Here is a 21,190-nt window from a genome sequence, read left to right as displayed (position 1 = left end):
AAGTACCTGGTATAGTATGACTGTGATACCACAAGATCTCTGTAAAGCTTAATATTCTTGCTAATACTGCCTTGTTTATTTATAAAAGAAGCATATCTTCTTTGTAGAAAATACATAAAATCAGAAAGTATAAAGAGTTAAAATTCACTTATAATTCCTCTTCCTACAGATATCCACTATTAACTCTCAGTTGTATTTCACCCTTAAAGAAAATTAGAAAATTGATATTAATACTTTGTTCATATGTCATTATATCATGAATATTCTGTCTAGTATAGGGTGTTTAGTGTTCATGGAACCAAATCTATGTAGATCATAGTGTTCACTGGGGGAAGTTACTGGAGTTAAGACTTCAGAGGTAAAGTGAGACATTCAATATCCAAATTCTTGCTTTAAATAGTCTTCCAGAAAACTTTTAAAGATTTAAGGAAAGTAAAAATGCGTATAGAATCCAACAAGACTATCATACTTTAATTGCAGTTTGAAATTCCAAGAAGACAATAAAAATCACCTTAAGCTTGGTTTGTGAATGGCCAAACAATCCTGCTGGAGAGAGGAGGAGCCTCATGTCCAGGGGGGATTTGACTACATGACCCTAGTGTACCGTTTATATACGTGGACAGATTTGTCACTTCATCTGTTTTCTTAAACTAAAGAGAGAGAGGTTAGGAAGTCAGCCAGAAGCACAACAGTGATCGAGCAAGCATAGCAACATCCTCCCTCCCACTGCAGAGGTGGTAAACTCTGGGCTACAACAAGGAGTAAGAGGTTAGCACTAGATTTACCTTTCAAACTTTCTAGAAAATTAACATGTCTGTTTCAGGCCAATTAAAAAAGAAAGGCACCTCCCATCCAAAGTATTAGAATCTTCTCAATGGGAATGGAAACCACGGTGGAATTGTTCTGGCTTGTTTCCATGATGTTTAAGTAAGGAGGCCTGGAGGGCACTCTAAATTGACTTGATGTTTTTAGGTTTTTGACATGTGGGGACTAATCTTGTTTCCATGTCAACGTACCCTATTAGCTGCTGCAGATTAAAATATGATTAGTCCTTCCCTCTAATTGGCCATGTAATAAACCCATCATCTCAAAACCATGGCTTGTGGTTCAAAGCACAGACTTGGAGCCACACTACTTGCTTTTGAATCCTGATTCTGCTCTTTATGGGCTTTGAGACTTTGGGCAAACTATTAAAAATCTTTATGCCTCATTTTTTTCATATGTTCTTATCTCAGGGGGTTTTATAAAGGATTGAGTGAGTTAGCATATGTAAAGCACCTCAAATAATGCCTGCTGCAGAGTAAGAACTATAAAGGTGTTAAATAAGAAGAATTAGGTTCTTCCTTTGTGTTTGCTGGTGAACCAGAGGTAAATAACTAATTGGGAGTGGGCTAATGATATATGGCTGACTTGGAAATCTTATAATAATGAGAAAGTGCCAATGTCACAGAGTGGGTGGGAGTGGGTGGGTGGTTAAGCAAGTAACAGGGAGGTTAGGGCTGAATACTGCAAGGGCCTTTAAGCTCAGTGGGTTGCTTTACTAGGCGCGGTATGTTGGGGCTTTTCTGGGGAATGAATGTGAAAACTGGGTTATTTTACAAACAGGTGGGATATTTAAAGGGGGATTAGGATTTCTCAGATACTTACCTAGACTGAGTGAGTTTGTTAAAAGAAGTAAACTGAGCCTATGAATAGGTTGAAGATATCCAGAATTATTCCTTCTTGCTAGGCTTTTGGATAAATCAGATAGAGTTTTAATCTACTATTCACTGTTCCTGTTATTTTGTTGGTTGCTAGTACATAAACCACTTTTGGCTAATTGAATCAGAGAAGTAATTTATTGGAAGCTCAAACAACCAAGCAGAAAGGCAAGGCAAAAGGTGTAGAATGATTAAGAAGTAGAACCCCTGGGGAGCTGGGAAGCAGGGACTGCAGGATGTTCATTTCAGGGTCAGTCAGCCTCTTGTCTCTTGTTCATATTCCAGAAAGAGGAATCTGATCAGCCTAGCTTGGGTCAGGTGCCCATGCCTTGGCTAGAAGAGGGCAGGGCATCTAAACTGGCAACCACACCTGACCATATCAGATGGGAGTGTTTCTCCAAAACAAAATCAGGGTGCCATTACCAGAAGAAGGAAGAAAGGAAGCAGAATGGGCAAAAACAACAAATGTCCACTACTCTATATTGCTTCAAGCAACCAATAAGGAAGACAAAAGGCATGAGGAATTAAGGAGACCCTGAAAACTTTGATTTTTAATTTTCTCCCTGGTTGCCTTTTCCTCTGACCTTGAAGCTAGATTCCCCAAAGCCTGGATTTATACCAGAAGGAATCCTCATACCCTGATGGAATTTTCTTCCGATCCTACCACAGTCTGATTTAAACAGCTCAAAACACTACATAGATTTTTATGAAAATGGTGATATTCTTCCATTATATACTTATTGGATGTCTACTATGTATCAGTAAGAGACAAGCCCTGTCTCCTGTCTTTCAGAAATTTATAGTTAAGAAAGTAAAACAGACATATAAACATATATGACATGATTATGAGGTAGTGTGGAGAGTAGTATGGTAGAGAAATAAAATAAGGTACAGTTAAATCTGCCTAGGGATTTCAGTGGAGGTGGTATTTCAACTAAGTCTTGGAAACTGAATGAGCATTTATAATTTTTAAATTGAGACATTTAGTATAAAAACAAAATTGTGACCCCAAATTATAAGCATTATTCACACGTCTGTCAGTGGCAACAATTTCATCTACTGGCAGCATAAATATTGTTCTTCGGTCTTCTAAGGCTAAGAAATGAGCTCATAAATAATGCCTTGAAAGTCAAAAACTGAAAAACAAATACACTGTTGCATTCCTAAATTACAACTATTTGTAAACAAAGCCCCATTCTTAATAACTAGTTTCAGGAACTTAACTAGATGTGAAATGTGCCATATCCCTCTGGGACTTCTGGAACCCCTCAGCAGGTGTCACTCATTGGCTAGGCAGCTTGAGGGTCAGAGCCTCTCTGCAAGGGTCTTGGGTCAGCTACTGACTTTTTAGTACAGGGACTATTTATGCATTTAACATTCATATCTTGGCTAGAACTCATTTCTAGTATGCCTTTGGGTCTGGATCTCAATCTTGTTGAAAAACTATAAAATGAGAGTTAGGAATATAGTGGTAACAAAGAACTCAAAATTAGTATGGACCAAAAGAATCTCATCACAAAATAGGATGACAAAGCCTCACCAATTAGCAGATTATTCTCAATTAGTAAAAATATTGTCAGAATTTCTTATAATGGGAGTGTATTTTCCTGTAGCAAATGAGTATATCTGAAGTGTTAGAAAATATTTTTTCCTCTTATGTTGATATGCATGCTTTACCTTATTTCATGGCACTGATCTTCGTAAACTACCTCAGATCACCTTTTAGATCAAGGTGGGAAAGCAAAGAAGAATTGAATCAATAAATGAATAAATAAGCTCTAAAAAATAAGGTCTACTTAAAAATTGCATTAATTATCTAATTTGAGTTAATGAAAACTGTCCAGAGTCCCATAAAATGCTTCTGTTGGCCCTATTAGTTTCCCAAAAATAAACCACGAGTTAGAAGACCCGAGTTGTGCCTTGGCTCGGCTCCTATCTACCTGTGTGAGCCCAGGTAAAATACTAGGATGGTCGTCCCAATGGATTAATTGAACTCTGAGGAAATGTCTGCATGAAATGTTAGCCCTCCCCTTCTGAAATCCCTTCAAGTTACTTACCAATTTACCTCAAGTGCTACCATTACTTAAGGTAAATCAGTCCAAACCATATAATGTGTGAGATATTCATATAGACAAGTTTTCATTTTAGTAAACATTCCTATTATCTGTTTTGGTTAAAACCTCTCCTTAAGCATAACATTTCAATAGAGTTGATTTATGTATTAGATTATTTTATTATCAGAGATTTCTTTTGCATTTTTCCAGTCATCTCAAGGTATATAACACAGAAGAGCTAAGAGTATACAACTATGTATGTATGTAGGTATGTATGTATTTATAAACATATTCCACCTAAAACTTGGAACACAAGTTTCTTAGGTAAAATTTGAACTTCAATTTAATTATTTCCTTTTTTAAAGATTATAAATTTTCTTCATCTTTCTATTTTTTTTGTAGATCTTTGTTCGTTCTTGCTCATGAAACCTTTTTCTATACCAGAAGTACATAATAGAGGAAGGGCTCAGTGGAATAGAGGAAGAGAGATAATGATAGAAACTCACATTGAGCTAAATGGCCCCTGGAATACAATTTGAAGATGAGTGTTCCAAATTATTTTTCTCTGTTCAGATGACAGACTAATAAGAGAATCAGTCAATCAGTCAATCAAATTCAATCAATAAGAAGGGAGCAAAGCTCATCTGAGTGCTGATGGATGGTACTTGAAAGTGAATTAGTGATTGATTTGGAGAGATTTCAGGAGTAGAGCTAACAATGGCAAATTAGGTTAACTTGTATATATTGCTGACAGGATGTGGGCTGGGCAACAGCAAATTCTATCCAACAGCCTCCAACTGCCTGTGAGGTTGACCTAGAGGCTGTCTCAGATCTGATGGATTGAAACAAGTCCATCTGAAATCATTTTTTCAGCCCTGTAATTTTTGTAATGATATGTATCAAGCCTAGAAACCTACATTTAAACACCTGAATACATCCACACAGAGGCAAACAATTCCCAACAATGCCTCCACAACAATATGCTGTTGGTTGTTAATTGGAAAAAAAGCACAAGTTGTAATTAAAAGGTATTCTGTTGCTTGCTGGGGGGCTCCTCCCCTAAATGTTTAAGATATTCAGCTCTATAGGGCAACTACCTGGTTTAAATATTTGGCAGGTGGTGTTAGCAATGCATATTTACTTTTTTTTTTAGTAACGCAATGTTTGTGCACCAGCTTAAAAATCAGGCCATGCTACAAATGGTTATTAATATGACCACTGCTGGGCCCTCCTCACCCCCTTTAGAGACAAAGTCCCTCTCACGTCAATTCACCTCAACGCCTACCTAAGCCACTGCCCTTCCTCCCAGTCCTCTCCAGGCCATGGTGCCAGCAGGCTCTTTTCCCAAGGGGTTGACAGTCAACCCTTCAAGCAAAGTGATTGCCAAGCAGAAGAGGAACATTTTGTAATGCATCCTGAAAGAATGTCAAATGCAGACGTTTAGCAGATTCAAGTAAACAAAACCAAGACAAAGAGAAAGTGTGTGCTTCAAATTCTCTCAGCCTTCGAAGCCCAGGATTCCTGCCCGGATCCTATGGTTTTGATTGGACTGCACCACTGGATGAAGATATGAGTGTTGCAAATCCAATAGGGATTTATTCACTCTAGAAAGGTTTTATATTGGAAAGTGTAACTACAAGGGTGTTTTTATTTTTGGCTAGATTCATTTTCCCCTCATTTCATTACAGTTAGGAAACAGTATTCCATACTCCACAGTCTCTTTTTAGTCTTGTTTCTGAAATTCCTCCCACACACTCTTTTTCCCCAACGAGCAGAGGCAGATAGTAGGGTTTGATGTTTCCGTTTGTGGCAGGCATCCCTTTCCTAGCTCATAGCCTGCTCTGGCCTTGTTATGCAGCAGGCTGGTGGAGTTACCAGGATACCAAGAAGTGACTTCTGTGGCTTTGACAGTACCCTGGTGGATTAAGCTGATTAGTCAAAGCCAACTGCTTATTTTCAGGGACTTATTCTATTTTCCTATTTTGCCAGTATCACCTAATTAAGGACCAGATGCTTTTAGTCAACATCTTCTGCAGTTCAAGGAGCTCTAAAAATCTTCCTCTACTCCAGGAATCTAATGCCCAGTCTTGAATAAATTGGTTCCCCCTACTCACTCTGAAGGAAGTATGCAACTTTTAAAGGAGCAGGTGAACATATGGCTGCTTTTCTTTTCAGTAGAGAATGCAACTGTCTGGAGACAGAATATTTTGGAGACAGTGGGGGAAGCAGACATGAGTATATATTTTAAGGATTGTAATTTGGTGCACACTTTCCTGGAGGCAATTTAATTCTATCAAGTTTTAAATGCACATACTCTTGACCAAAGAATTTCACTTTTAACCATTGTATCTCCCAACTATACTACCATATGTGTTCAAGGAAGACTGTATGAGGATATTTATATGACACTGTTTACAATAGCAAAGGTTAGAAGCAATCTAAAGGTCCATTTAATAGGGGACTAGTTAAATAAATTATCAGACAGCCATACAATAGATTCTTTAACAATTGTAAAAAAACAATTGTAAAAATTGTTAAAAGAATGAAGCAGATCTATAGGTACCGATACAAAAAATTTCCAAGATATACCAGGTATCAAAGAAGGGACAGCAATGCTGCCATTTATGTAAATAAAGGGGCTTTATGGGCGCCTGCGTGGCTCAGTCAGTTAGGTGTCTGCCCTCTGCTCAGGTCATAATCTCCTGGTCCTGTGATCAAGCCCTGTGTCTGTTGGGCTGCCCGCCCAGCAGGCAGTCCGCTTCTCCCTCTCCCTCTGCCCTGCCCCCCCAGCTTGTGCTCTGTCTCTCAAATAAATAAATAGAATCTTAAAAAAAGGGGGGCTTTATGTATACATGTGTACGTTTGTGTATGTCTAGCCTATCTTGACATACTATTATCAGTAGTTGCTTCTGTTGAAGGGAACTGGGGAGCTGAGAGAGAAGGGTGGAAAGAGTCTTATTTTCACCGTATGCCTTTTTATAAAGCTTAAAATGTTTTCTTTGTGTATTTAATTCCTACTCATATAAGCAGGTAATTAAACAAACAGTAAATAAAGATGTTAATTTTTCATCTTCCCATTAGGATTTCTTCTTACTATTTGCTTTCCACAAAAAGGATTCTCTTCCTGGTCCTTGGGGTCAGATAGACCTTTAGTTCTGGCCCCCACTGACTAGCTGTGTGATACTCAGCAAATGATTTAGAATTGTCCAGAGCCTCACTTGTTTTTTTCCCTGGAAATGAGATTAATATCTTAAGACTTACTGGGAGACCTAAATAAGACAAGGTCCCTTGCATAATGCCTAGGCCAAAATCCTTAATGGGACCTTGATAAAAGCTAATTCCCTCCCCCTTCAGGAGGTATGCTGGCAGGATGGACATTTCTAGCACCTTGCTGCATCCAAAAATGTTTCCTTTACCCTTCTTTGAAGGCAAGTCTTCCCCTCATAGCCCACTGAAGGTTTTATGGCCTACTAGGTTAAAACAAACAAAAAGACAAGAAGGTACCATAACACAAATAAACAAAACTTCTTCTCCACCGGTGTTATAATTCGGAGCAGGTCTCCGATGAGGGCCACAGGCTGGCATTAGAGCAGCTGGAGCCGTCATCCCCCTGAGCTTGCACCGTCCTCCCCAGGGCCCCAAAGCTTTAAGGTTCTTTGCTGCTGTGACCTTTAGGCCCCTCTGGAGTCCTCTTAGTTCTGGCAGCTGCTCAACCCAGGAGGACAAAACAGCCTCTGAGCTACCCAGAGTCATTTCTCCCCAGTCTCCTGGGGACTTCACTTTCAGAAAGAAGTTGGTTTTTTTTTTTTTTTTTTCACTTAGTTTTTAAACATGTATAAAAAATTGTTTCCGTTTTGATGGGGAAAGAGGGTACTTTTGAATAAACTACTTAGTCTCAAGGAGAACTTCTGTGGCAATGGAGTGTTTGTGCCTGTATGTGTGCACGTACACCCTTCTATTCAGAGATCAGCAGAGAATCTGAAGCAACTGAAATGTTTTGCTTTGGTTCCCCCTGTGGCCTTGATGTAGTTGTAGTATACCACATCCTAGGTAGTTTTACACACACCAACTGCAGATGCCGCTGAAGCCAGGGGTCATGGACTCGAATTCACGGAGAAGGCCTGAGTTCTTTTGAGCTCCGGGGAGAGCTGCAGAGACCCTAGTACTGGGCACCTGTCTCCATCACCATTTACCACATTGCACTGCCTACATCAGGTTTGTAGTGTAGGGTTGAAGTGGAGGGTGATAGCCCTGGAGCCAGTCAGGTCTGGGTGTGAAAGCAAGCCTTGCTACTTTCTGTCTGGGGAGACTTCATGTCTTAGTTTGTTACAGCTGCTAGAAAAGGATAACTTGGGTGGTTTTTAAACAATACAGATTTATTTTTCACAATTTGGGAGTTTGGGAAGTCCAAGATCAAGGCATCCGCAGATTCAACATCTGGTGGAGCCCTCTTCTTCATAGAAAAAGTGCCTTCTTGCATGTAACCTCACATGGCCGAGGAAGGGATGAAGGATTTCTCTGGGACCTTTTTATAAGGGCACTAATCTGCCCTCATGAGCCAATCACAGGCCCCACTTCAAATATCATCACATTGGGGGTTAGGATTTCAACATATAAATTTTGGGTCGGGCCAGGGGCAGGGACACAAACATTCAGATCATAGGGTTTGGGTAAATTATTAAATCTCCCAAAGCTTTAGTTTCTTCATCAGTGATACAGGAATAATAATGGTACCTGCCTCATGGGGCTGGTGTGCCTAGCACAGTGCTTGGCACACAGCGAGCCTTCAGTCAGGGGCAATGCTAACTCAGACCCTGGCTGTTTCTCTGCTTGATAGTGAGTTCTTGCAGGGCAGACACTGTGTCTTTCCCTTTATTTTATCTCAAGTGCCCAGCACGTTGCTTAAGCACTTGATGAATAAGTGAGATCCCCAGAACAGCATCACAATGTGACTGATTTTGTGACACATTTACCATTTTTGTTTGACTGGCATCCTTGGAAGACCCCCTTTTAACATCATTTTTTTCTTGACTATTCCTCTGCCCTTGGCAAACTCTTCTCCTTCTATGTATTGTTTTATAAATTATCTTTCACAGGTGCCTTATTATAACTTGTCTTCTCTCTCTTTTTTTCTGTCTTAAAGAAATTCTCTCATCAAGTCCAATAGAAAAAAAAAGAAAAAATTTCAGAGATTTACAGCAAATTTTGTTAGTATTTCTTGTTACTTAAATATTTCGCTAGAAAGTAGGAAAGGTAATTACTTTTCAGAATTTTGCGTACAATTCTCTTAGGTCTATACCGTGGCATTCAGTGTGGATCTTTAGACTCTTTCCCATCCAAATTTGAGTTGGGCCTCTTTTAAATTTTCATGCAGCTTCATGATGTAACTTCATGATAACCAAATTCAAGATAAGCCACTACTGAGTTGGTTCAAAATATATATGATGACTTTCAAAAAGTGAAAACTAATCAGCTGCCTCTTTTGTATTTGACATAGAAGATTATTATAACATACTATGTAATAAATGAGCACAAAGTTTGATACCAACTTTCCCCCAAAATATTAATATTGTGTTTATAAAAGAGAAGGCACTGGAGCTTTTCTATTTCCTGGAGAGAAACCTCTTCACTTCTGCCTTTCAGATATGACCAACTAGGCTCTGATGCCTTTGTTGTCAGGTTTACAGTCATAGAATGAAAGAGCTAGAAGAACATAGAGGTCACCCAGTCCAACCCCTTCATTTTGCAGAGACACTGCATAGCTTAACCAAGATCGCAGGGCTAGTAAATAGTAGGGTGGTACTTAGAAGCCAGATCTCCTAAATCATTGTTCAATGATTTTTCTACTCCACCTAATGCCTTTTCTCCTACACTCACGATTTAGAGGTTTTAGTGATGCATATTCTAATATTGTTACTCTTAATTTAAATAATTTGAGGAATGATGGCAGAAGATTGATTTCCTTGAGGAAATTCTGTAGGCAGTTAAGGGTGTGCCTAATTATTCAAATGAGAGAAAACAAAAATGAGATATCAAACAGAATGTATTTGGGATCATATTTGTCACAAAAACCAGTATTTTGTGACTTAATTTATTACCTAGTCATGGAGATGAGTCTAGTGCACATGAAATAAGTGATATACAGATGTTTTATGAAGTGATAGATTATATGGTACAGAGAAAATGTTTATTGAAGACTGCAGGAGTGCGAGAAGGCTTCATGGAGGAAATAAGACTAAATCTAGGCCCTGAAGAACGAGCAGGATTTGGATTTACACCTGAAGAAGCAGGGCATTCCACATAAGAGCAAGAGCATGAAGAGCAAGAACCATGTGTGAAGCAGTGGAAGGGGCAATGGAGCAGTGTGGGTGTGTGTCTTGTGTATTCATGAGAGAATGGTGAGGAAGCCAGTCTGACTGGGAAATAAGGATAGGCCGGTAGGGTGGAGTCATATTATGAAGGACTTTGAAAGTCAGGTAGAAAAGGTCAGACTTGTAGACCACAGTGAACTTACTTGGCATTTTGAGCTAAGCATGACTCTGTAGTGGCTTTTTGAGACTGTTACTTGGGCAGTTTGGTTTGGAGAATCTGGATGGCTAGTTATGAGGCATTTCGGTATCTAGGCTGGAGATGCTAAGATGGCAGTGACAAGTGGAGATGGAAAAGAAGAAGAAAATATAAAGACATTTGAAGGAATAATCACTGGGCTAACTGGTTAGATTTGGTAGATCAAGAAAAGAAATGGTTCCAAACTTCCAAAGAAATTTGTCTGAACTTCATTTCCTGCCAAGATTAGTATTTGAGCTGATTGTTCTGATAGAACCTATTCCTAGTCAGCAATCTTTCTCTCCCCACATCTGTTGTCTTCTTGTTTTAGGTTACAGGGTTCTTTTATTAAAGGTGTGTCTTATTTCCCTTCAGGAAAAACAATATTTGTAAAAAAGTTGTTTGGTTTCTTGCACCTGCCTTCTGATTATTGTTGACTTTGCCACTTAGTTGTCTCATTGTTAAATATATAGAGAAAGATCCCTGGAGCCTATTCGTCTCTGCAGGTGAGAATGCATTTAATCGACGGGAGAAAACAAAATTGCTTACCTAGACAGTTTGTTCTCTGACTAATAGTGTAATCACACTGATCCACCCTCTATGCCAAATGAATTCTCAAAGGCTTTTGTATGGGGGGAGGCATTAGAAATGGTTTAATTTCCATATATAACTAGGGGAGCCAGTAGGGGACCTTGGATACACTTAGTAGGTGACTGATTAAATTTTAAAAGATTGTAGGGTACAGAAGCCTGCAGATTTGTACAGAGAGTGACATTTGTTTCTTGTTCAAGGGACATTCCATTCTCTCACTGCCATGTCTCCTTCATCTTAAGAGAGGCTGAAAAGAGGGTGAGCTAGAAGAGCACTGTGCTGCAAGTTTTCTTAATGCCAGCAAACATTTATGTAGTAAAATGTTATAGTTATCATTATTATTACTTAATCTTCACAGTAGTCTTGTGAAGTAGATTGATTGATTGATTGATTGATTTAGAGAGCTCGTGCATATGCATGCAAATGAGCAGGGGAGGGGCAGAGGGAGAAGGAATCTTTTTTTTTAATTTTTAAAATTTAAATTCAATACATTAACATATAATGTATTATTAGTTTCAGATGTAGAGGTAAGTGATTTATCAGTCTTATATAATACCCAGTGCTCATTACATCACGTGCCCTCCTTCATGTCCATCACCCAGTTACTCCATCCCCCCCTCTAGCAACCATCAGTTTGTTTCCTAGAGTTAAGAATCTCTTATGGTTTGTCTCCCTCTCTGATTTCGTCTTGTTTTATTTTTCCTCTCTTCCTCTATGATCCTCTGTTTTGTTTCTTAAATTCCATATATGAGTGAGATCATATGAAAACTGTCTTTCTGTGATTGACTTTTTTCACTTAGCATAATACCCTCTAGTTCCATCTACATTGTTGCAAATGGCAAGATTTCTTTTTTTGATGGCTAGGTAGTATTCCATTGTATATATATATACCACATCTTCTTTATCCATTCATCTGTCCATGGACATCTGGGCTCTCTCCATAGTTTGGCTATTGTGGACATTGCTGCTATAAACACTGGGGTGCAGGTGCCCCTTTGGATTGCTACATTTGTATCTTTGGGGTAAATACCCAGGACTGCAATTGCTGGGTTATAGGGTATCTCTATTTTCAACTTTTTGAGGAACCTCCATACCGTTTTCCAGAGTGGCTCACCAGCTTGCATTCCCACCAACAGTGTAAGAGGGTTCCCCTTTCTCTGCATCCTCACCAACATCTGTCGTTTCCTGACTTGTTAATTTTAGCCACTCTGACTGGTGTGAGGTGGTATCTCATTGTGATTTGGATTTGGATTTCCCTGACGCCGAGTGATGTGGAGTATTTTTTCATGTGTCTGTTGGCCATTTGGATGTCTTCTTTGAAGAAAGATCTGTTCATGACTTCTGTCCATTTCTTGATTGGATTTTTTCTTCTTTGGGTGTTGAGTTTGAGACGTTCTTTATAGATTTTGGATACTAGTACTTTATCTGATTTGTCATTTGCAAATATCTTCTCCCATTCTGTTGGTTGTCTTTTGGTTTTGTCGAACGTTTCCTTTGCTGTGCAGCAGCTTTTTATTTTGGTGAAGTCCCAATAGTTCATTTTTGCCTTTGTTTCCCTTGCCTTTGGAGACATGACTAGCGAGAGGTGCTGCAGCTGAGGACACAGAGGTTGCTACCTGTGTTCTCTTTTAGGATTTTGATGGGTTCCTGTCCCACATTTAGGTCGTTCACCCATATTGAGTCTATTTTTGTGTATCTTGTAAGGAAATGGTCCAGTTTCATTCCTCTGCATGTGGCTGTCCAATTTTCCCAACACCATTTGTTGAAGAGACTGTCTTTTTTTCCATGGGATATTCTTTCCTGCTTTGTCGAAGATTAGTTGACCATAGAGTTGAGGGTCCATTTCTGGGTTCCATTGATTGGATCCATTGATCCATATGTCTGTTTTTGTGCCAATACCATACTTTCTTGATGATCACAGTTTTGTAATAAAGCTTGAAGTCTGGGATTGTGATGCCACCAGTTTTGGTTTTCTTTTTCAATATTCCTTTGGCTATTTGGGGTCTTTTCTAGTTCCATATAAATTTTAGGATTATTTGTTTCAGCTCTGTGAAAAAAGTTGATGGTATTTTGATAGGGATTGCATTGAATGTATAGATTTCTCTAGGTAGCCTAGATATTTTAACAATATTTGTTCTTCCAATCCATGAGCATGGAACATTTTCCCATTTCTTTGTGTCTTCCTCAGTTTCTTTCACGAGTGTTCTAAAGTTTTCTGAGTACAGATCCTTTGCCTCTTTGGTGAGGTTTATTCCTAGGTATCTTATGGTTTTGGGTGCAATTGTAAATGGGATCAACTCCTCAATTTCTCTTTTTTTTTTTTTTAAAGATTTTATTTATTTATTTGACAGAGACAGAGATAGCGGGAGCAGGAACACAAGCAGCGGGAGTGGGAGAGGAAGAAGCAGGCTTCCCCTTGAGGAGGGAGCCTGATGTGGGACTCGATCCCAGGACCCTGGGATCATGACCTGAGCCGAAGGCAGACACTTAACGACTGAGCCACCCAGGCGCCCCTTAATTTCTCTTTCTTCTGTCTCATTGTTGGTGTATAGAAATGCAGCTGATTTCTGTGCCTTTATTTTATATCCTGCCACTTCACTGAATTGCTGTATGAGTTCTAGCAATTTTGGGATGGAGTCTTTTGGGCTTTCCACATAGAGTATCATGTCATCTGTGAAGAGTGAGAGTCTAACTTCTTTGCCAATTTGGATGCCTTTTATTTCTTTTTGTTGTCTGATTGTTGAGGCTAGGACTTATAGTACTATGTTGAACACCAGTGGTCAGAGTCGATATCCCTGCCCTGTTCCTGACCTTAGGGGAAAAGCTCTGAGTTTTTCCCCATTGAGAATGATAATTGCTGTGGGCTTTTCATAGCTGGCTTTTATGATATTGAGGTATATACCTGCTATCCCTACGGTGTGAAGAGTTTTAATCAAGAAAGTATGGTATACTTTGTCAAATACTTTTTCTGCATCTATTGAGAGGATCGTATGGTTCTTGTCCTTTCTCTTATTAATGTAGTGTATCATATTGTTTGATTTGCAGATGTTGAACCACGCTTGCAGCCCAGGAATAAATCCCACTTGATCGTGGTGAATAATCCTTTTAATGTATTGTTGGATCCTATTGGCTAATATCTTGGTGAGAATTTTTGCACTCATGGTCATCAGGGATATTGGTCTGTAATTCTCCTTTGTGGTGGGGCTTTTGTCTGGTTTTGGGATCAAGGTAATGCTGGCCTCATAGAAGGAGTTTGGAAGTTTTCCTTCCCTTTATATGTTTTGAAATAGCTTCTAAAGAATAGGTATTCATTCTTCTTTCAATGTTCGGTAGAATTCCCCCGGGAAGCCATCTGGCCCCGGGCTCTTTGTTGGGAGATTTTTGATTACTGCTTCAATTTCCTTGCTGGCTATGGGTCTGTTAAGGTTTTCTATTTCTTCCTGGTTCAGTTTTGGTAGTTTATACATCTCTGGGAATGCATCCATTTCTTCCAGGTTGCCTAATTTGTTGGCATACGGTTGTTCATAATATGTTCTTATAACTATTTTTATTTCTTCAGTGTTGGTTGTGATCTCTCCTCTTTCATTCATGATTTTATTTATTTGGGTCCTTTCTCTTTTCTTTTTGATAAATCTGGCCAGGGTTTTTTCAATCTTATTAATTCTTTCAAAGAACCACCTCCTAGTTTCATTGATCTGTTCTACTGTTCTTTTTGTTTCTATTTCATTGATATCTGTTCTAATCTTTATTAATTCTCTTCTCCTGCAGGATTTAGGTTTTATTTGCTGTTCTTTCTCCAGCTCCTTTCAGTGTCAGGTTAGGTTGTGTATTTGAGACCTTTCTTGTTTCTTGAGAAAAGCTTGTATTGCTACATACTTCCCTCTTAGGACCACCCCAGCTTTCTTTTGATGTCTATTAACATGATAAATTGTTTTCCACCCCCTCATGTTAAATTTGGAGGAGTCTTTGGGTCTAAAATGAGTCTCTTGCAGACAGCATATCAATGGGTCTTGCTATTTTATCCAATCTGATATCCTGTGTGTTTTGATTGGGGCATTTAGCCCATTTACATTCAGAGTAACTACTGAAAATATGAATTTAGTGCCATTGTATTACCTGTAAAGTCACTGTTTCTGTATATTGTCTCTGTTCCTTTCTGTTCTATGTTACTTTTGGGCTTTCTCTTTGCTAAAGGATCCCCTTTAATATTTCTTGCAAGGCTGGTTTAGTGATCACAAATTCTTTTAGTTTCTGTTTGTCCTGGAACCTTTTTATCTCTCCTGCAGCATTGCTGGATAAAATTTTCTTGGTGCATATTTTTTTCATCTAGCACCCTGAATATATCATGCCAGTCCTTTCTGGCCTGCTAGGTCTCTGTGGATAGGTCTTCTGCCAGTCTAATGTTTCTATCCTTGTAAGTTAAGGACCTCTTGCAGAGCTGCTTTCAGGATTTTCTCTTTGTCTCTGATATATGCAAGCTTCACTATTATATGTCAAGGTGTTGACCTATTTTTATTGATTGTGGGGGGGCGGTTCTCTGTGCCTCCTGGACTTGAATGTCTATGTTTCCTTCTCTGCCTCCTGGACTTAAATGCCTGTTTCCTTTTCCAGATTAGGGAAGTTCTCCGCTATAATTAGCTCCAATATACCTTCTGCCCCCCCTCTCTCTTTTTCCTCTTCTTTTAGGACCCAATTATTCTAATATTGTTTCGCTTTATGGTATCATTTATCTCTTGAATTCTCCCCTTGTGATCCAGTAGTTGTGTTCTTTTTCTCATCTTCTTTATTCTCCATCATTTTGTCTTCTATATCACTAAATCTCTCTTCTGCTTCATTCAACCTAGCCGTTAGAGCCTCCATTTTTTATTGCATCTCATTAATAGCCTTTTTGATTTCAAATAGATTAGATTTTAGTTCTTTTATTTCTCCATAATGGGATTCTATAGTGTCTTCTATGCTTTTTTCAAGCCCAGTTAGTATCTTTATAATCATTATTCTGAACTCTAGTTCCAACATCTTACTTATATCCATACTGATTAGATCCCTGGCAGTCAGTACTGCCTTTTGTTCTCTTTTTTGAGATGAGTTTTTCCTTCTTGTCATTCTGTCCAGATTAGAATAGATGAACAAGAGAACAAAATACTAAAATGCTAAAAATGACCCCAGAGAAATATACACTAAACAAATCAGAAGAGATCTGAAACTGAAAAAAAATAATTAAAATTTAAAAAAAGAGAGAATATAATAAGACAGTTGAACAGAACACAGCAATACACTGGAGCCTGTGTGTATTTTGGTCTGTTTGTTAGAAAAGTGGATCCCAAAATTGTAAAGAAAGAAAAACTTATTTACAAAAATAAAATTAAATACAATGAAAGGACAGAATGTAACTGTAAAGATGAAAATTAAAAGAGAAAAGAAAGAGTAAAAGAAAAAAAAGAAGGAATATAAACAGGTGAACAGAAGAGAACAATACACTATATTCTGAATGTATTTTGGTCACTTTTTTAGAAGAAACTAAATCTTAAAATTGTAAAGAAAGAAAAACATATATATATATATATATATATATATATATATATATATATATATATAATTAAATACATTGAAAGGATAGAATGTAACTTTAAAGATGAAATTTTAAAAAGGCTTTAAGAAAAAAAAGATGAAGAAGAAGAAGAAGAAGAAGTAGAAGAAGAAGAAGGAGAAGAAAGAAGAAGAAAGAGTGAATATGATTAGACAGGTGAGGAGAACAAAGGATACATTAGAGTCCAGGTCTGTTTTGGTCTGTTAGAAGTAACTGCATTCCAAAATTGTAAGGAATTAAGAATTTAAAAAAAGAATTGATAAAATAAGAAATTGGTTGAAAAAGGAAGAGAAAGAAAATTAAAGTGGAAAGCCTAAGGAATTGTGGGGAAAAAATCTGTGAATTCTATATATTATTTTCCCCTAGTACTGGAGTTTGACAGTTCTCTATGATCAGTAAACTTGGTCTTAGCCATACCTCTTGTCCAGAGGTCTTGTCTTAGCCGGATGTTCTTGCTGATCTTCTCAGGGAAGGGCCTGTTGCATTGACTCTCAAGTATATTTGCCCCAGGCGGAGTTGCACTCCCCTTGTCAGGGGACCAGCCTACGTTCAAGTGGCTCTGCCTTGCTCTATATGGCTTTCATTCCCTGAAAGCTTTCTGTGCGGCTTAAAGGATGAGAATGGAAATGGCAGCCTCCCAATCTCCAGCCCCAGAGCTGAGAGCTTGGGGCCCCACTCTTCAGTCTGCCCTCAGGGAAAAGCAGTCAGTTACTCCTATCTCCCTGGTCTCCAGCCATACTCTGTGCTCACCCAGCCTGTGACTGACTGTTTCTATCTCAGCCTCATGAACCCACCTTGAGTCTCCAAACCCTGCAGATTCATGTGGCTCACACCAGCTCTGCAACCGCAAGGGGAGGAAGGGGGTCTCACCAGTTCTGTCGCTTGCTGGGCCCCTGCTTGGAGAGTGGTTGCTTGACCAAGCCCTGGTTCAGGGTATATGGCAACCCTGAGCTGAAAGCCCACTCCTGGGTTCGCTGATTGCAGCTGGCTTCCCCACTCTGATGCCTGGGAACTCTGCTGCACTCAGGCACCCCTGGTCTTCCTGTGACCCTGAGGATCCTGAGACCACATTGTCCCACCCAGGATTTTGCCCTGCTTTGCCACCTGAGTGCCTTTTAGGCAGGGGCGTTCCTCACCGGAGCCGACTTCTGAAAGTTCTGAGCTGCTATATCACTTTCTGGTAGCCGGCTTACAGAGGCTCCCACCGCCCATCGTTTGTCTTCCAATATATTGCCTTGGATTCACTTCTCTTCACTTTCTACTTTGCAGAAAGTGGACACTTTTCTGTTTGTACAATTTCAGCTATTCTTTTCTTAGATCTCCAGTTGAGTTGCAGGTATTCAGCATGATTTGATAGCTATCCAGCTGAATTCCCAGGACCAGATGAAATTACGGTCTCCTACTCCTCCACCATCTTGGATTCAGACCCTGAGAGAGAGAATTTTAAGCAGCCTCCATGCCCAAAGTGGAGCCGTATTCAGGGCTTGATCTTATGAGGTAGATTTAATTATCATCCTCATTTTGCAGATAATGTCACTGAGAAAGTCTGAGAGAGGTAAAATGAATTGGGTGTTAAACCAGCTATCTGACTTTAAATCCTGAATTTTTCTCACAGTAATGTGGAGAGCATGGGCAAGAAGTCAGGCTCCCAGAACCTGCCAACTTGTTTACATGTTTTATTTTTCAATTATGTGACATTGGTTCTTTTTGTATTATTTGGACTTGTCTATTATAATAAATAATTCAGAGAGTTGTATATTTTTTTCCATTGGCTATTTGCTCCTGTGAACTAATTATGCTACATAAAGTCATCCTTACAGCTGTTTAAATTATCCAACCAATCCAAATTCTTGTTTTGCTTCTTACAAGTCCTGCTTGACTTGGAAAAAATGGGTGTTCCATTTCTCTCACTATATTTAGCTGCCTGGAATGGTAACTTCTACCTGCACTTTGGGACTTTGGCTCAAAGCCAATGTGGTTACACAAGGGAAGGGTAAAGTGGCTGGATTGAGGTTGTATTTTGTGTCAGCCATTTTTTAAGGGCAGTATTTTGAGAAGAATGTTGCCACATGGCTGGAAGAAGTGTTGGGTTGCAAACATACAAAAGTGTGGTTTGCTATGATTTTACTCATTATCTCCCCATTAGGCTGTCTTTATCACCTTGTCTTTTGGATACTTGCTGCTGTAAAATAGAGTTCTATGAAAGGTGGCTTGTTCTGTGCTTAAACCTGTGGCAAATCATCAACATTGCTCCTCTTTTTAAATTCCAAGAAGATATGCTAGGCACCAAGGAAAAATTGGCTAGCATTTCTTCTGCTTGTGATGTAATCATTGTATTCCCTGACTGGGAGAGATTTTGAGAGGTCAGCTTGTTCTTTCTACCTTGTCCTCATCTTCTTGACATGGATCCATTAAAAACATCCTCAAAAAAGACATCACATTTTATTAAACCCCTGAAGAGAGTCCAACTTCTTTTTATTATTAATTCTAGTGTTTATCACTTTAGACTATGTTTAAATAACACGAAAAAAAGCAGATGATGACAAGTTTGACCAACTCTGCAGTCCTCTTCCTGTTTGTTTTGGCCCAATACGTAGCCAGTTAAATTGACTATGTAAACATCAGCTATGAACATGGAAGAAAATACGGACTGGATTATGTGATACTCAGGTGAAAGACCTAACCTTATCATCAGCGAATTCATCCTTTACCTAATTTCAATCACTGAGGATACAATTCAAGTAAACCTCCTCTGAAACTGCCATGAATGGAGGTGGAAATAGCTTCTTGCCATTTGCTGTGTAAGAAACATACATATGTACTGGAAAATAAGAGAAAGAAACTTTGGACTCTTAGAATAAATCATCAGAGAATTTTTTGCTGCTCAAGTCATCCTAGGAACCTGAAGTTGCTCACTAAATATGAAATTGCTTATAAACAATTTAGGACAAAACCTAACAGTTCTAAGAATTTGGTAAAAATTAACTATTATTTAGAGAAAGCAGTGCCAGGGTTTAAAATGAGCCTTCCACACAGAGGAGGACAAAGGAAGGTAATAGACAAGACCAAGGTGATAGGAGCAGAACCAAGCTGTTGGCCTGATCATTTCTGCTGAACAATTTTCATAACTTTAGGGAAGAGACATTCTCAGTCACTACCCAAACATACCTCTGTGCAATACAGCAGTATTGCTTCCATTTCATTTAAACACCTACTAATCTGTTTCCTATTTATCCACAGTTGACCTTGTCATTCTCAAATCCTCTTGTGGCTGGCTGAAGATCCTACTCCATTACCATCTGAAGCAGAAGTGTCTGAATCAGAATGCCTCTGCCATCTGAGTGAAGGACTATGCCTTGTTGGGGCCAACAGATGCCTAAAGTATCTAATCAGATGAAATGAGGTGAGAACCCCACGCTAGCACTCTGAGCAGGGCAGTGGCATTGATCCCCATTAGAACTGGCAAAAGGATGCAGCTCTTGGGATACATTCCCAACAGTGGACTCCTTTGGCAGTCTTTTACCTGTTTTCAAGCACATGAATCATACAGTTTACCAAAATTATCCAGGACACTTAAAAAAAAATACAATTTCCTCCCTATTATCCGATATTCTGATCTTGTTAGTTTGAGATAGGACCCCTGACAATGTTTTATAAGCTTTGTAGATGATTCTTGGAGACTTTCCTTTAAGTAATTGAGCTTTTCCAAAGGAATCATTTATCTTGAGTGAATGGGGGAAACTCTTTGAGCTTTAACAGTTTGCTCACCTATCTAAAAATGTAATATTTTATAGGGCTTTGGACAGCTCTGATTTAGTTCTATTATTAGCCCTTACTGAATTAGTTATATCTGCAGCAAAGTTCAGGGAGGACACCCAGGTCTTTATCAGGATTTCCAAGTAGGACAGGCTCTTCTTAAATCACCCTTAGTTTCTGAGATGTGAGCTGGTGGTCTGTGTGAGGGGTTAAAGAGCCTGATTAGCCCATCTTCCCAGGCCCCCCACTGCAGGATCAGCCATTTTTTTTCCCCCCGAAGTCCTGCCCTGGCCTGGAAGTAGATCATTGGCTTACTCTTTATTCTCCTGGGCCTGGCATGAGTCCTACCACACACAGGTTGTATCTGGTGTGCTAGATGTGAGTGCTGTGTTACCTCTCTATTGGAACCTCCTCTTCTCCTTACATTGCTGACTTCTGCCTCAGTTTACCAGTGTAACTTTCCAGTTCTTCACTTGATCTATAGCTGACCTTGAGTCTTAGCCCACTACTCCAGCCCCCTGCCTTACTGCCTGCCTCTTGCCTCTTTTATCCTGTGGTCTGTTCTCTGAACCCTACTGACTAATCCTACAGTGCATAGAGTGGAGTATCCTGTGGGGCCAACGGTGGCTCCCCAGACTTAAACTGCCTTCGTTGGAAGCTGGCTCTAGCACCTTCTAGCTGGGTGAGTTTGCACAAATACCAACTACTTAGTTTCTTTACCTTACTTTCTTTCATCTTTATTCTCTTAGTTTCTTCATCTGTAAAACAGAGAAATAATAGTATCTACCTCACAGAATTGTAAGAATTAAATGAGGCAACACATGTAAAATACTTAGAAAGTATTTAATAAGTGGAAGCTACTCTCATGATTATTACTGGCTTACTGGGGGCCATGAAACCATTGCCTGCTTGATTATAAATTTTGTCTGCTAAATGGAGTTTAGTTCACCACATCC

General features: G+C 39.2%; 1 long non-coding RNA gene across 3 annotated transcripts in view; it reads left to right on the top strand.

Annotated features, from left to right (window-relative positions):
- LOC118530792 (uncharacterized) overlaps window positions 1-21,190 on the top strand; it is a 230,827-nt gene that overhangs the window by 110,534 nt on the left and 99,103 nt on the right. For 2 of the 3 annotated variants that reach the window (XR_013445688.1, XR_013445690.1), the window contains one exon: window positions 19,719-19,881. This is a non-coding gene — a long non-coding RNA (uncharacterized LOC118530792). Of the gene's footprint in view, window positions 1-13,936; window positions 14,033-19,718; window positions 19,882-21,190 lie in introns of all 3 variants that reach the window. The other variant, XR_013445689.1, reaches the window with a different exon arrangement.

This window comes from Halichoerus grypus, chromosome 2 (assembly GCF_964656455.1).
Source record: "Halichoerus grypus chromosome 2, mHalGry1.hap1.1, whole genome shotgun sequence".
Classification (NCBI taxonomy): Eukaryota; Metazoa; Chordata; class Mammalia; order Carnivora; family Phocidae; genus Halichoerus; species Halichoerus grypus.
This window is presented reverse-complemented; position numbering and strand designations above follow the sequence as displayed.